Below are 9,147 nucleotides of genomic sequence, written 5' to 3' on the forward strand. Positions count from 1 at the left end.
CGAACCTCTAAGGGCATTTTGGTCAATTTGAGTAAATTACCAAAATCATGTGTTATGTGACAAAATTTATTTTTGGTCACATTTATTTTATTTTAGCTTGTAGACATTTAAAATCTATAGGGTAAAATTTTGGTTCAATTTGGAGAGTGAAATTACCAAAGGGCCCTTGAGTGTATTAGAAGTGAGTTAAAAATGGCAAGGGCATTTTAGTCTTTTTCCAAAGGTGGAGAGAAGGTGTGATGGGAAACTAGGCTATGCCCTAGTGTACTCAAGTGTCTATGACATCTACCCTAGGAAGAGTAAGAGGCTACCTCAACCATTGGCTAAACGTCCAATCATTCCTTCTTACACATCCAATCATTATTCTTTTAATTTCTTTTTCTTTTTCTCTAGAAAAAAAATGTCTCTCTCCATTTCTCTCCCAAAAACCAAGAGTTTTCTCTCTCTACCCTCCATGGCTGCAATTTTCTCTCCTCAAGCTTAGGCACTAACTCTCCATTGAAGGAAGGGGAGAAGTTCCAGAGCACACCAAGGAAGAGTAAGTTCGAACCCTACTCCATTTTTCTCCTTTCTTCTTCTTCAAATTCGAAACCCTAAGTGGTGGATATGCATGCATGTGATTCTAATGGGTATGCATGACATGGATCTTGTATTCTAGGGTTCAAGAGAGGTGGTTGTAGGAAGATCTCAAGATTTGAAGCTTGTTGATGTTTTAGTGAGAACAAAGGTAAGTATTTTAGAGTTTTTGTACTTTTCCACTTATCTCCATCTTCTACGCTAACATTCTTTTAAAAAATATGCATGTGGAATTATTGGGGCTCGGTTTGAGTGTATAGAACACAAGGAGGAAGTTTGAAAAGTTAAGGGAACCTCCTCTCGAAGCTAGAACCATCAAAGAAAGATTTTTGGTTGGTTTTTGAGTGTTTTTTGGTTATTGATGTAGATTGGGTTGTATAGGTTGTTTTGTTGGTTTTTGGACTTTATTTTATGCTTGAAGGTTAGCTTGGTAAATTTTTTTATTTTCATGCATGCATGTGACTAGGATTTTGCTAGTTGTGAATATTTTGCTAGAATGTGTAAAAATGCATGCTGCCAAGTTTCGTGGTCTGATTTCCAATGAGTCAGATCGTACCCTACTACCTTTGTTTGTGGAAATAATTTATATGGTTGCAAATTTCTAGATGAGTAATTGAGTTTAGGCTTTTGAAAATTGAAAAACGGTTTTTAACCTAAGTTATGAACTGTTTGGCATCTTGATGCAATCTGGAAAATTTCTGGGCAACATGCACTGCCCAAATTATTTTGAATATTGAACACGTTTTATTGAGCCAAAGGCCATGAAATTTGGTAAAATGTTAGTTTAAATATGTATAAGTATCACATAATTTTTTTAGAGGAAAATTAAAATTGTTAAAGAATAATGGTATTTCAAAGTTTTCCCTAATGATCTGAAAATGAAATTTCTGGGCAGAAAGCACTACCAAGATTGTCTTACATCTGTGAATAGGTTCCCCTGTCCTAAAAATTATTAAATTTTGAGAGAAACTAAATTAGATATAATTAAAGATCCTGGTAATACTTTAGAAAAAACTGGGCTATGGTGTAAGAGAAATAGTTTTTCCAAAGAACCCTAAAAATTTGAGAAAAACTCCTGGGCAGCAGGCACAGCCCAGATTTCTTTAAATGGTTTAATGAGTTTTACCATCCCAAAAATTATGAAACCTGGTGAGAACATTTTTAAGATATGTATCAAGGCTCTAGTAAAATTTTAGTTTAAAATATATCACATTTTAAGAGTAATAATTTATCTATGTTACCCTAAAAACTGCCTAGATTGTTTTACATTTTTTAATAGGTTCCCCTATCCTAAAAATTATTAAATTTTGAGAGAAACTAAATTAGATATCATTAAAGGTCCTGGTAAAATTTTAGAAAAAAAATTGGGCTATGGTCTAATAGAAATAAATTTCCAAAGAACCCTAAAAATTTGAGAAAAACTCCTGGGCAGTAGGCACTGCCCATATTTCATTAAATGGTTTAATGGGAATTGCCATCCCAAAAATTATGAAACCTGGTGAGAAGATTTTTAAGATATGTATCAAGGCCCTGATAAAATTTTAGAATGAAATATGTCACAGTTTAAGAGTAAAAAAAGTTCTAAGTTGCCCTAAAAAGGGGAAAATTCGTAATTTCGAACCTTAACAAAAAATGAGTTTTGGGAGGTTAGTTCTCCTAATTCGTGAACGAGATTTTAAAGGGTTGTGGTTAGAGAACCTAACATAGAATATGAGCTTAAGGCAGGATTTTTATCACGCTAAAATGAATAGAGAAAAATTTATCCTCAAAATTGAAAAATGAAGTTGTTTTCGAAAATAGCTAAAGTTTTGGATATCTAACCAATCCCAAATTAGCTTAAGGTTATTGAGAATTCATTTTTACTATTTTCTAAACACGGGGTCCAATTTCCATTTCTTTTAAAAAATGGTGTAATAAAGACCCTAGGTTTTTTATTAAAGATGGTAAAAATGGGTGTTTGGATTTATAAAACTGTAAATCGAAAACTATTATTGTTAACGGATAATACATTGTAAAATGTTGAGACGCGGTATTTTTAGGTAAAGAATATAAAATGGTAAACTCCATACTTGCGTAAAAAGTGGGTAGTTTTCTAAGACTAAGAGTTGTTTAAAACTCCTTTTATAATAACCAAAATATGGGTAATACCATTGAGAGAGTCATCTAGAGATAGAATATTAAAATGCATAGCGCGGAGAGCATGTTGCACTAAGGACAATTTTCTCAGGAAGCCATAATTTGATTAAAGAAGAATCTGGTCTAATACACTGTAAAGTGTATAAGAGAAATTTTAGAATGGAGTCTCTAAGAGAAATATTAGCTATACGCGTATGCCATAGTTTAATCTGAGTAAGCTGTATTAATTATAGTAACCTCAAAGGGAAAAAGCGGATAGCGGAGTTAAAAGATCATGCTGGGAACTAAGGACTCCAAGTAAATTAGCCTTTCTCTTTCTTGGCAACAACATGAATATACTAGTGTGTTCTTGTAGTAGTAAATTACACTATTTTTGTTTGGGTCATTAAGACCAGGGTATGCTTAATGCCTACTCTTGCTACGCTTCATTCTGCGGCTAAATGGTAAGTAGATTCAGGTTGGAGCCAGAACCCTAATGTAAAATAGTCTGGGTTGGAGCCAGGACATGGTAAGTGTATAGTCCGGGTTGGAGCCAGGACATGGTAAGTATATAGTCTGGGTTGAAGCCATGACAATGGTAATATAGTCCGGGTTGGAGCCAGGAAAATGGTGATATAGTTCGGGTTTGAGCAAAGACATGGTGAGTATATAGTTCAGGTTGAAGCTAGGACAATGGTAATGTAGTATGGGTTGAAGTCAGGACAATGGTAATATATAGTCTAGGTTGGAGCTGGCACATAAATGCTCAAATCGGCTTGTGGCCCGGATCCTTTGTTGATAATTTAATTTTTTTTTTTTTGATGAATCAGCAGATAGTTTCATTACTCCAAAATCAATTTGTACAAACTAGAAGCATCCTCCAAAAGGAAGACCTGAAATACTATACAAAAACTTTCTTTACAAAGTATTAAACCACTCTATATCTCTTTTAGTTACAAGCCTAGGCCACATACAAGTAACTCTTTTTTTAATTGCATCCTTAGTTTTGAAAACTACCACATCAGTACTGTCCAAAGAAGACAGCCACAGATTGCAATTTTTGGTGCGCCAAAGTTGATACACAAGAGCAGTAATGGCAGCCGAGAACAAACTCTTCTTAAACTTGCTAAGCTTGGACTTTCCAATCCACCGAATTATTCTTGGCAATGATGTTGAACACACACCCCAATTCAGCCACTCTTTTACCTTTTTCAAACAATCAAAAGAGAAAGGACATTCGAAAAATAGGTGGTCCACCGATTCTTCACTCCTGCTGCAGAGAATACAAGCTACATTATCTGTTATATTGAATCTATGCATTCGGTCCTTAGTCTTAAGCCTCTTTAGGACAACCATCCACAACATAAAACTGTGTTTGGGGATGTTAAGTCTGCTCCAAACAACCTTGCTCCAGTATACTCTATCTGTTATAGGACACAAAAGCTAGTACCCTTGAGAAATTTTAAATATAGCAAGTGTGAACTGAGTTGTATCAACTAAACTCTTCACCTTATCCTTAATTGTCACAAGTTTCCTCCAATACCAACTCCCTTGAATCGGGGCACTATAATTCCACCATTCTTCATCTTTTACATACACACTATGTACCCATTTAACCCACAAATTGTCCTCCTTAGTAGCTATGGCCCAAACGTACTTAAACATGGCTGCAACATTCCAATCTGAAATACTTTTAAAGCTAATTCCACCCGAGGTTTTGGACTGACACAGAGCAGCCCAAGCTACTGCAGCAGGGCCTGTTAAACTGTGATGGCCTTTCCACAAAAAGACTCGGCATATAGCTTCTATTTCACTTACAATTTTCTTGGGCAGCACCATCACTTGACACCAGTAAGAATGGATAGACATCAGCACTGAGTTGATTAGAACTACTCGGCCAGCAAATGATAAGTTTCGAGAGCTCCACGTCCTGACTCGAGCAACCATTTTCTCAACAAGAATGCTGCACTCCTTTGCTGAAATTTGTTTAGCACATATCGAAACACCCAAATACTTGAATGGTACCTTATTCCTCTTAAAACCCGAGGCATCTAGAACCCTCTGAACATCTCTGTCATGCATATTCCTGCAATAAAATGCAGATTTTGTAGGATTAGGCATCAAACCCAATGTATGCGAAAATAGCTTAAGGCCCTGCAACATGTAATAGATGCTCTTGAAGTCTCCATTACAAAAAAGAAGGACATCATCCGCAAAGCTAAGGTGATTTAGCTTCAATTCTCCACCCCTCTCATGGAATTTGAAGTCCTGTTTCTGTCCAATTTTTTGCATGATTCTAGAAAGATATTCCATTCCTAAGACAAAGAGAAGAGGAGACATTGGATCACCTTTTCTCAAACCTCTCTTTGCCTCAAAGAAACCATGCAATGAGCCATTGAACATTAGTGAGAATCTTGGAGTTCGAACATAGTTCATAATCAGCTTAATGAACTTATCTGGAAACTGGAATGCATAAAGCATTTCTTCAATGAAGTCCCACTCGATAGTGTCATATGCTTTTTGTAGATCAAGTTTGATCATACAATTAGCCTTGATTGACTTCCTCCCATAATGTCGAATAAGATCCTGACATATCATGATGTTATGACCAATGAATCTCCCTTTAACAAACCCTCCTTGGTTTTGAGCTACCAAGTTTGGAAGAATAACTTTGAGCCTCGAACAGATTAGCTTTGTAGCAGCTTTATAAAGGACATTGCAACATGCTATAGGACGATAACCACTAACTGCATTTGGGCACTTACTTTTAGGAATAAGTGTCAAAATAGTTGAGTTGATTTCCTTTAAAATTTTCCCTGTATGAAGGAAAGAAGTTAGAGCTTCAAAAACATCATTACCTACAAGATCCCAATTTTCCTGGAAGAAATAACTGTTATAGCCATCCGGACCAGGGGCTTTAAGGCTAGGAATGTCAAAGATGGCTTTCTTAACTTCTTCAAATGAAAAATCAGCTAAAAGCATATCTTCTTGATGACTCGAAACCACTGGCCCTTGATTAATAACAGCAGCCAGGACAGACTTCCTTCTTTCTAATTTACAGCCCAGTAAACTCTTGTAAATCTCTAAGAAAGCATCAGTAATCTGTTGTGGATCATCTACCCGAATTCCATTGGCATTAGTGATAGACAACACTCTGTTTTGGGCCCTTCTTTCACGAATGCTACTATGGAATAATGCTGAATTTTCATCACCATCTTTTACCCAACTCAATTTAGCCTTTTGTTGGAGAAAAGAATGGTATGCATTATGAACTTTAGCATAGGAATTCCTTGCTTCCAGCTTCTGTTGCTGCATTGCCTGGTTCATAGGATCTCGGTGCAATGCATCTTGACAAATATTCAGGTGTTCTCTAGCTTTAATTGCAGCAGAGTGCAAGTCTGAAAAACCCTGCTGATTAATATCTTTAAAAATCGGTTTGAGGCTCTTAAGCTTAGTCACAACCTGATACATTTTAGTCCCTTTAACCTGTTGCTGCCATGTTTTGGTAACCATTTCAGAGTTTTTAGGATGAGAAGACCACATCCTATAATATCTAAAAGGTTTCTTCCCACTCAAAACCACATCATACACAGTAAGAATGGCAGGTGTGTGATCGAAAAGTCCCTCATTCTGAAAAATTACTTCAGCATTAGGAAACGAATCCAACCATTTCTGATTTGCCAATACTCTATCTATCTTTGAGTATATCCTCTCTTCACCTTGTTGCTTATTGCTCCAAGTGAAAAAGTTTCCACTATACTTAACATCTTCAAGTTGACAAGTTCCAACACAATTGATAAAATCCAAAGAGGATTTGAATCTTACCCGATTGCCAATTCTCTCTTCTTTACTGAGAATGTCATTGAAATCGCCAAGGACAAGCCAAGAATCCGTGATAGAAAGCTCCTGAAGATCTCACCAAAGGCCTCTCCTACCTTCCTCATCATTGAATCCATAGATAAAAGTAACAAATAAACTTGCCTTGTTATCCACAGTTTCAACAAAGAGGTGAATCAACTGACTTGAGCATTTCAAAATATTCACAGTAAAGCTTAGAGGATTCCAGCTTACTATAATTCTTCCTCCATCATGCCACGCACTATTAGAGGTAAAACACCACCCCAAAAACATTCGAACATATAAGGCCCCAAGATTCCAGGCCTTAACTCTCGTCTCGAGAAGACCAACTAGCCCAATTTTTTATTAACAATCAATTGCTTGACTGTGCTTTGCTTTTGTTGGCTATTGACCCCTCGGACGTTCGAACTCATTATTTTATCCATTGACAAGAGGGGGTTCTCCCCCCCCCCCCTCCTGTTATTTCCCCATCTAAACTCTGTTTTTGGTGATTCTCAGCCTGCTCTCCTTCTTCATTTGCTATGTTTGATAGGTCTGTTAAGACTTGAAATGAGTTGTCCGTTGTTGCAGCCACTGCCAGGGCCTTTTCTTTTGGTTTCCAACCCTTAGCTACTGGTTGAAAGCCATCATAATCGACCTTAGTTTCTTTGTTAGACACAGCTACATCCTTTTTCTTCCCATCATCTTTAATTACCCATTCTTGTTTCCGTCCACCTTTTTTCCTGCAATCAGCCGTAGAATGACCCATTCCAAAGCAATGATCACACACAATGGGCTTCCATTTGTATGTGATCGAAACAGAGGTGTTAAAGCCATACTCATCTTCAAAGTATATAAGGTCCGGGAATTCTTGTTTCAAAGATACCTCAATTAAAACTCTAGGAAAACTGAGTTTATCCCTAAGCTTGGTCATAGCATCAACCATTATAGGATTCCCTACCTGTCCAATGATCTTGAACAAGGATTTCTCACCCCAATATTTCAGGTCAAGATCATCTAGATGAACCCAAATTGGAACCACCCTGATATCCTCCTTTTTAAAATTGATCGCAAGGTCCCATGCTTTCATAACAACCGGTCTTTTGTTAAAGAAAACATATCCACCTTTAAGCACCTCATCTCGATCTTCAATGGAGTCAAATCGGATCATGAATACACCATAAGACAACATCCCTACCCTGTCAATCTTGTCTTTCCACATTCTTCGTGCAAATCCTTCAAGTATTGAGAGAGGAGGATTTTCCCCCAACACATAACACACAATAGAAGACTTCCAAAAAGCAACTTCATCTTGTATATCATCCATAGTGATCTTAACCTTGTTCTTCGAACCAGAGCTCGAAAATGATTTTTCAAGACTTCGCACCACATTTCCAGATCTTAAAATAGGGGGATTAGTGGCGTTACCTTGAGAAATATCTCTGGAGCAACGATTAGTAGCCTCCAGGAAGTTAGCAAAGTCCTCCCTTATTTCCTCCTGCTGTTTGATAGATCGAAGGGACGATCTGGGTGAAAGAGGTTCGAGAAACATGTCACGAAGCTCAGGAGGTTGTTTCACCATAGCAGAGTCTTCGCCAGGTTCCTCTTCAGCATCAGAAAAATCAATTGGATCTATTCCAAGGACAGCATCCATGGATTTTGTTTTTTTTCTTGTTCGAATTCAGCTTCCCTTGCACTCTAGCTCTTGTTTTCGCCATGGCTCCAGCTCGAGAGCTGCAAGAAACTCGAGAGAGAAATTTTTTCTTTTGTTGATAATTTAATTGCTTAGTCTTAATGTGTTTTAAATATATTTGAATATTTTGAGAATCTTCTGAGTGTAGGATATTACGATATGAGTGATATATTGTATGTTTTGGGAATTTGCTAAGTGAAGTTTATTGTGTTAAGTGTGAACTTGGTTGTTAGAAACAACCAAAGTTATTGTTCAATATGATTATCTATGTTTGATGCTCTGGAAATTTTCTGAATGCAGGTTGTTTTGATTTGTATGAACATGATTTTTGGGTGCAACAAATGTGCTTGATTTTATGTATGACTATTATTAAGAATTGTATGATAGAGTTGAAATTTATCCAATACCCTATGATCGGTAGTGATAACTACCTTAGGGCAACTCGTTACTTGGTTTAGTATATTTGTGTGCAAGCTATTCTTACTAAGGGTTTTCTCATACCTAGTTCATTCATGTTGTAGGTATGTGCAAAAGCAAAGTGGAGCAGTGAGTGCCGAAGTATGCTTGTGGATATGTACATGTGGCCCGACCTGATGAAGTTTTATTGGAACACCATTTTGAAAAGAAACATTGGGAGCTTGTTATTTCTTTTATGACATTTGCTTTGCTTTAACTCTGTAAAAGAGTCATTGTAATTTCATTTGCTAAAACTAAAAGTGTGTGCACATGATCTATTTAAAAGTTTTGATCATGGATTTTTAGTACAATGAATTAAAGTAATAGTTTAGAATTCCTCATGTTTTGGTCTTGTATGTTTTGAGGGTTGTTACAAGCGATATCAGAGCTCGAGTTGAGCCGATTCTGTAGACAACCCCAAATGCACATTCTATAAGATAGACAGACACTCATTGTAAGTACAATATTTT

Source organism: Humulus lupulus, chromosome 8 (assembly GCF_963169125.1).
Source record: "Humulus lupulus chromosome 8, drHumLupu1.1, whole genome shotgun sequence".
Classification (NCBI taxonomy): domain Eukaryota; kingdom Viridiplantae; phylum Streptophyta; class Magnoliopsida; order Rosales; family Cannabaceae; genus Humulus; species Humulus lupulus.